Here is an 8,940-nt window from a genome sequence, read left to right as displayed (position 1 = left end):
TTTTAATTTAAAGTTATTTTGGTCCAGTCTTGTTTGTTCTTCCTTAATCGCTCGCCAGACGTGGCGAAGCTGTCAATTTTATCGAGTTTTGCATCCATCTTGTATCATGATCAAGGCATCAAGCTAAACTCTCCTGATTTGAATTGAGTTTACCTCCCAAAATGGGGCATAATTTGTTCATGTTTTTTTGATGAAGGGAAAGTTTACAACAGAGTTGTGTTGAAATTGAATGCAGTGCCATGCAAAATTAATGAGAACTATGGTATATGTTGTATAATAAAATAACTATTAAACTGTTTGCCTGCTCAATTTGACTGACTGTATAGTGTAGACAATTATAATGGGATTGGAAAGTTGGATTTATGCAAACAATTTTAAAGTACTACTTAGCGTTTCTGTAAATGAAGTATTTATTGTTATAGTAAACAGGTTACTACTTCAAAACCAAGATAAAAGTAGTGTGTTGAACAATGTGCTAAGATTTGTTTCTACCTTGAAATTTTTGTTCAACAATAGCTTATGATTATATCATTAATATGCATGAAAATTAAACATATTATCTCATCTCGTTAAATCCATACTTGGTATGATTCCAGGTGATCCACAAATTCACATCAGATGCATTGGTTACAAAGAAGTTGAATGTAGAAGAAGCAAAAATAGATGGCAAAGAAATTCTTTGTGTCTTATGAAGAATTAGTAGAAATCAATAAAAAGAATTCTTTGAACAAATTGTAAACAAATTTAAATTTGCTCATGGTCAAGCAACCTAGTCAAAGAAGCAAAGTCTGTCTTCAACATGTGACCTTTCCAATTATTTAGTTTCTTTGTACAAAATACTATTTTCAGGAAACTTGATTTGTAAGTCTTTCATTAATATTTTTTTACCAAGAGATAAAAGGAACTAATTCAAAGGCTTGATGTAAAATACAAAGATTTAACAAGTTGTTTATCATTTAATTCCCAAATGTTAGTTTGTACATATAAATAATTAGTATTGGTAGCTGTAAGTTGTTTAAGCAAAACAGAAGAGTAGTAGTTCGAAGGGTTAGCATTTTGAAAAATTATATCTTGTTCATGACATATATTACACAATTCCAAAAAACTGTAAGTAATGCACAATAATATCTATAGAACTTGATAAATTTCTTCAGCTACACTGTCAAATAACTATTTTGCCTTCATGCAGCAATAGACAGTGTTTTGTCAGAGAAACCAATGCACTTTAGTTTCCAAGTTTGTAATTTCAATGGAAAATTAATGTAGTTCTGTTCAGTAATAGATCCAAGATTCTGCCAAGCTGTTTATAAAATACAAATTACCAAGCAACAGTGTCATGGTGTTTTGAATTTTTTCTCATTTGTAGCTGTTCTAGTTCAACATACTTTCTTTATGAGTTTTCAGTAGATTATCAGGTGATGACAATACACTTATGATACTTATCCATGGTAAATTTTCAGTTGACTTATGTCGTAGGCTGAAGCAAACATTTTCTCGCTTCCTTAGGAGCATTTTTACACTGATTTATCCATTTGAAGCAAGAAAAATAGTTGCACCAAACTGTTTACAAACAGTGAAACACACGAAAGCATGAAATAATGTATAAGTTTGACGAGATTGACAGGTCTATTAAAGAATGCCGTTTGATTTTCACTTTTAAAAGGTTAAAATGTCATAAAATAACTTAAATGTTACCGCCAAAATATGCGTTTCTCTACCGTCGATTTTCTTTATTTTGATGTGTGTGTACTGTGTTTTCACGCAATGCTGAAGCATTATTTTCACATGATATGCTGTTAGTTATCGTAATTGTTTTTTTTTCACTTGTTATCTTTTATATAAACAGTATTGGAAATCAGGAGGGAGTGAATATTGAAAAAAAATTTTAAAGTGGAAGTTTTGACCATCAAAATCCGCCATTACCGCCATGTTTTTGACCACGAGGCCCAGGCCCCTTTGCCCCTCCAGGTCTTATAGAGCTCAATGATCGCAAAACGCAAGATAAGTTTCGTAGGCGATCAACTAAAAATTTTCTTGTTCCTTTATTTGTCTTCCCAATACCTGTTCTACCTCTAGTAGCCCATTGGCTAGTTGTTCTGAAATTTTACTAGCCCAAACCCATTTTTTACTAGCCGCGGGCTAGCGGACCACCGCTAAGGTCGAGCACTGGATGTACTCAAAAGTCAGTAATTTGTATTATTCTTTATACCATGTGAGAAACTTTAGGATGGGATATTACAAACTTACAATCAATCTCACTTACTGTGTCTTAATAGCAGCTTCTCCTCGGCGAAATGGTATTTGATGATCACGAGTTTGTGAGGTGGAGTTATTTTTATCACTTTTGTCCGAATGAAAGGAACGAGTTGCCACAGACTGTATCGGAGATTCATTGGCAGCCATTAACAAAAGCAATAAGTGAATTTATTATACAACAATGGATCTTAGCTTACTGGTTTACATAATCTTTGTAAACTTTAAACGTTCTGTCAGGTGGATTTCTCAAGAGGAGTCATGGTCAGTGAGGAAGTTGTAGACTGTCGTGCAGACTGTGCATTCCTGACCTGCACTGACCTAAATATCTATGAATTCATGGAATAAACCCTCAATTTATTCTATATGATTCTAGATACAATCTTAAAATTATCGGTTACTTTCTGTAAATACCTAACATCTTTTTCTCTACTATACAGCAATTACAACTAGTGTACCTAATATCTTCTTTTTCAAGATAATAAATAATTACAATAAGTGTTGTAGCCATCCCCAAATTTTGTTTCTGCTTTGTAAATGTTAGAGAATAATCATTTTTCAGTCTTATGAAATCTTTTGTTTTGGCAATTAGTGAACGCAAAAACTTGCAAAGCAGGAGAAAATTTCCAGCTAAGTCACTGATTGCCGATAACTATAAAAGTTTTTGAAGTCATTTTGTTTCACACAAGGGCATAGACGTAGGAAGATCGATGATAAGGTGGGATGTGTGCAAAGGAATTTAGTAGCAGACTAATTACGGGGCCTATTTGTTGGACTTTCAGTCGAATATCTATTCCTCTCTCTAAGTTCAGTCTCTTGATGGCATTTGTGTTCTTTACCCTCCTATGTCTTTCCCAGTTGGTTTTTGACTTTTTGTAACTCATAGTAACAACGATAATGAATGAATTTAAAGTTGAAAGTGGTGGCAAAACTCACTACTTCATGAGTTCTGACAATCGTTCATTTGAACGGTAGATCGTACGGTTTTTAACAATATAGATGGTCTAAATTAAGAAAACAAAATTTCTATGTTTAAATTTATGATTTTGAACACAGCTAAGATGGATTAAATTAAGTGTTGGACGATTTAAAAACGACCAAATGTTTATGATTTAACCAATTCGCTTGAACGCTTTCTCCATTTTCTCACTATATGTAGAAATATATAAAGATAAAAAAGAAAATAGCTAACTTGTATATTACCAGAATCCAACCAACCTATATTGACTGGGCTCATGTCATCAGCTTTTTACAACAGCAACTTTTATTCATAGATGGTTTTTTGAACTTCATGTGTAAGAAAAACAAAATTTCTTTTTTATGAATTTAGTGAGACATTCGTTATTTTTCGTCCTTGCTAATTATAACTATCGTGTTTTATCTCAAGTTAAGAAATAAAAGTTGTTTACTGTGTTTGCAAGGCTTATGCAAGACGAGGAGATCTTTGGGTGAACTCGAAAGCAATCCGAGGCAAATACAGTGATGTTTTTTAATATGTATGTTTTAACTTATAGCTTCTGGTGACACTTCACACGTTATAATGTCATATTTGGAAGAAAGAAATAGAATTTTACTTGATACTTACCGTGACTTAAGTCCATAAGCGATGTTTATTATTTTGTTTCAAAGTCTTTGCAACTTCTTGTTTTATATTCAAACTCGTAGACATGACATATATATTGGTTGATTTGTAATTGTCTTATTTAGGACCTTACTGTATGACATGATTCAGTTAGCACAAAATAAGATTCCTTATTGAATCGTTTTGGTTATATTGACGAGTTTCATTCAAGGGAAATATGGTTTTGAATTTGGATGAGATAATTTTGTCCAAAACTCTACATAAATGCCGCTGACGTGTTGGTAAGTAAGTGTTTTCCTATGTTGCGTATTTGAGAAACTACTGTGATTATCAACAAAATACATCAGTTGAGAAAAAGATATTTCATATATTGTGTTTTTCTCTGTATCCATTTAGAAGAGTCTAATTTTTAAGTAGAGTGAAACAGTACTGAAGGAATGCTGTAAGGTGGTGAAAAATCATGCAGGAACAAATCTGTTTATGTTGATTCCTCTCACTTTTTATGAATGACATGAACAAATGGAAAAGAGTGCTGAAATGGTTTGATAATATATTTCAATAAAATAATAAATAAAATTTAGAATAAGAAATAAATATATGGTAAATAAAAACATTGAAAATGTATTCAATAGTTTTAAATTGCTCTATAAGTGACTTATTACTTCTTATTAGTTTAATCTAAGTACATGCTTTACCACTATTATACCGTAGAGAACCTAAACTATATGGAAAAAATAAACTTATGTTTTCCATGCATAATTAAACAAAGTAGAATTCCCCTATATAAATAAAATAAAATTTCGCGTCCAACATAATCTTTATTTTCTAAATGGAATATAGTCTTAGAAAAAGTTATTAAACGTCAACGATGCCGTTTCCTGCTTCACCATGAACTTCCATTTTCTTTATTCATGTATTGGTTCCTTGGCGTATCATTCATTTCCATTTTCATTTTTATTGTCGTCGGTGGAAGTGATAAATTTAGGGGCTCGAAAAGGAAACGGGATAAAATAGGTTTTGTTTAAAAAGGTGGGAAAGTTGGGCATGTTGTTTGTGTTGGACGCCTTTCATAGTTGTTCTGGTTGTTGAAAGAATGGGTATTAGTGAGTGGAGATGCTTCTCGATGGTTGTGGAAGTAATGCAGCATCTTTCAATAAATCGTCGATGTACTTGATGGTATGATCGAGGTCGCCATTGTTACGTTCAAGGTACTCTTCGAGTCGATCAGGAAAAATGTTTGGAAATAGTTTTACGAGCTGCTGGATGTTTGAGGGAACTGGTTTTGGGTTTTGGACGTATGGCTCCTGCAATTCATCTATAAAAGACAAAATCACAAATTGCAAATTACTTTTGTGTCACGTGATTGTTTTTTTACGCATCTCAATTTTGTTAACACCGAGGCATATGCTAACAACCTTACACCTAGTGACAAAATTTCCCAATTTTAAAACATTCAATTTCATACATTGATACAGATAGATAATTTTCAGAAGACAATAATGTTCAACTACAGTTTTGTTCTCACTGTCTTCTCAATAATCTTTTGATAGGACCTTAATCAACTTTTTACCGTTGATTTTTTGTCATTTGTGATTAAATGAGAGGTTTAAGTTTTGAACGCTGACTCATTGCAAGTATCAAATATTTCATTGAATTCATTAGCCAGACCAGACTTGCACTGATCTTATCGGTAATCATAAAATACAAGCCAAACATTTTCTATATCAGAGCACTTGTGTAGCCGAGCACTTTAAAAGTGGAAAAAAACTCAAAATGGAAATTATTTAAAAGAAAGTTTAAAACCAATCTTATCAAACATTTTAAAGAATAAAATCTAGACTATCATCTTTGAAACTTTATATGAACTCAGGAAGCAGATATTAGTCATTAGTCATTAAACTAAAATACATAGAAAACTACCTAAAGGAAATAACTGAATCAAATCTTACACCAAAACATGCCGTTGCGTGTGTGTTTCAACTTTCAAGATTCTCTCAAAAGTTGATTGACTACAAACTAGGCTGTTGCTGCTTATCGAAATATTCATAAATATTTTTTTAATATCGGTTTATAGATATTGGTTTTTCGGTATATTGAAATATCAACATACCGAAAATACCGAAAAATACCGAAATACACGGCGTTCCGATATATTTAGTTATTATAAATAGTTTTTATTGGAGTGGCGTTAGTAGGGAACAAAGACACATAGCTAGATTACAATTTTATGCGTTTATTGATAAAGCTATTAAATGGTTTTGTATACTATTAGAAAATCTTGACTCAATCACACGTGCGCTGCGATTGTTGGCTAAGTTTCATTTGATCTAGCTATGTGTCGTCGCCAACAACTCTATTAATAAGGAAAAATATCCGAAAAGTATCGAAATATCGATAAATATCGATATTTTTTGATTTAAATCGATATCAGTTTTTTCTTAATACCGCAACAGCCTAACACACCTTGTGTTGGTGTAATCCCGAGTGTAATCTCGCTTGAAAAAATTAACAGACTTTTCTATTACAGGTAGCGTTCCATGTATTTTAATTTAACGGTTTTGATTTTTTAAGATGGCGGCTTGCCTTACACGGAACTATAGAATTTTGCAGAGTCAGATATGTAGTAGATTTTGTTTTAGGTTCTTGTCTTCAATGCCTCAGTTGATTTTTATCTTAAGAAATGGAAAACCAATAACTTTGCTATAAATGTATTTTAATTGTCAAATTAGTGGTTATAATTTTTTGGCTCAAAACTAAAGCCGGTTTCTTATGTTGTATGATGAAACATATTCCATCAATAAAAGTCATCTAGAATACTCATTAGAGCTCTAAGTATTTATAGAATTATCCATGAAAACGTAGTTCTTCAATTGGTAATATTCTGACTCCATTTCAACAACGACATACTATACAGTGTTTGCAGTGCATAGTGTTTAAAGCCTGGCGCACACTAGCGCCATCGGCTGAGCTGAGAGTTACTCGTGACTGTAGCACGCCTTTTCCTCAAGTGTTCGGTCAAGTTTTGAGCAATATTCGCCTCGCGCGCCATCGGCGCCGAATATTCAACATGTTGAATAAAATGGTGCACGAGTGAACATTGGTTGGTGCGCGCGTGCTGAGCTATTATCTCAACACGTTAAGAAAATGCGCATGCGTTCTTTCCTCAATCACAGTGTTTAAATTTGTAAAATTTGTGTAATTTGTGTAAAGTTGTGGAAACAAATATAATATTTTCTTTGCCAACATTAATATGATCAAACGAGAAAATTTTTATCAACTTTGAATTGCTTCAAAGTACAGTACGAATCAGCGGAAACATTTCTCTGACGGGCGCGATGTTTCTACCACGCGGTAAACGAAAATTGCAACTAAAAGTGCATCTTATTGGCGAAGTGGTGGTTGTTATAACATTGAAAATATTTTTGGTTTTACTCAATTCAAAATGATAAAAGTTCTATAGAAATGAAGAATGGTAATTTTCTATAGCGCTGGCATTTGTTCAGAACAGGTTACATGACAGAAAGAACAACGTCAATAACTTTCGTTACTAATGCTTCTAACACATGTTTCATTTTTCTAGACGATAATGCCATTCAAGTGAGTCAGCTCATTTTTCACACAAATAGTTTTTGAAAGATTTTGTTTATCGTAGTGATGTGTGAAAAAACAGTTTGCTAGCTAAGATCGCTTTAGAGAAATTGAAGATAAGAAAATAAAACTTGTTTAGTTGGACAAAATGAATTTTATCCTTTCACCAAACAAACATCGCATATTGTAGGAATTATTGGGAAAATCAAATATTGTATCAGTTAAACATTGAACAAGAAAGTATAGATTGTTGTACAACATACCATTTGATTGAACTAAACGTTTGCTTGCTCTATATTGTTTTATTCTTTCCGTGTGATCCTTCTTACTTCTTCAGTATTCTTACATAAATCGCACGGGCAATCTTTATAATTACAGTTCAGTTTATGTCCTTTAACATTAACGGATATCCATGATTTTGGCATTTCCTACACTTTGGTGGACTCTTTCTCTTGATTTTGAGGTCTTTCTTATGGACTGATTTCCTCTGATTCTTTGGCATTTTTGTAATAAAACCTTGACAAGCCTCTAGCGCGTCACGATGAAGAATGACCACAAACGAACAAATCAAACTTATGTAGGATTGCAAATTAGCGTAAGTATGATGACGTAGTGGCGTCAGCATCCCACATTCTTAATAGCTAATGACATTGTCTATAACCCCAAAATTAATATGAAAAGGAAGTGATTTGCATCAATTCAACATTGCTATGTTGAATGGGTAACACAAAGTTAATCTGCCATGCGTACTCTTGTATTGTAAACAAATGACAAAAACTATTTGATAATTTGTTGCTTGAGTGGCTCAAAGACAAGTTTACTCTTAAACTGAATGTAGCTAAATGTGATATATCAAATTGGTGAACTTTGTTTCATGATATTTTGGTGTTTTTTATAGATTAAGTTGAATGATAATTTGTTGTTCCTGTTTTGCGTGGAAATATTGAAAAAAGACATGGCACCTGTTTTTCTTCTTGCTATTTTCTGTTCAAGGCAAGTTGAAATGTTTTCTTATTCGCGCTTTTTGTCTTGGAGGAAATGTTAGATGGCTCATATCCACTAAAAGAGAACCTATTGAATGTTGTTTGTGGACGAAATGTTAAAAAAATTGAAAAGTGTTGCCTATATTTGAAAGAATACTATTGTGCTATAATTTATTTGAGTAAAATCTGTTATCTTCAACAAAAACTTAGCTGCATGACCTCAAATTTGCCTAGAGTTTATTAATACCCGAAACTCTCTTTATTATCATTTCTTTCTTTATAAAATGACTTATTTTACTGTAAGTGTACACAAATATTTGTATTACAGAATCTGTGGTACGGCGAACTAATCAAAAGCTGTATTCACGTTTATAATCTGGCGTGTGAGTTGGCTTCTACTATTGATACTATTGCTTTGTATTGTTTTAACATATTAAGCATTATAATTTTCATGTTAATGTTGATACCACAGAAAGGAAATGAAGGCCAACTTAGTGTCGGAGCCTTAGAAATCAGTGTCCTCGCGCATGTCTC

The sequence above is a fragment of the Xenia sp. Carnegie-2017 genome, unplaced genomic scaffold (genome assembly GCF_021976095.1).
Source record: "Xenia sp. Carnegie-2017 unplaced genomic scaffold, XeniaSp_v1 HiC_scaffold_2, whole genome shotgun sequence".
NCBI classification, from domain to species: Eukaryota; Metazoa; Cnidaria; class Anthozoa; order Malacalcyonacea; family Xeniidae; genus Xenia; species Xenia sp. Carnegie-2017.
Note: the sequence above shows the minus strand (reverse complement) of the source record.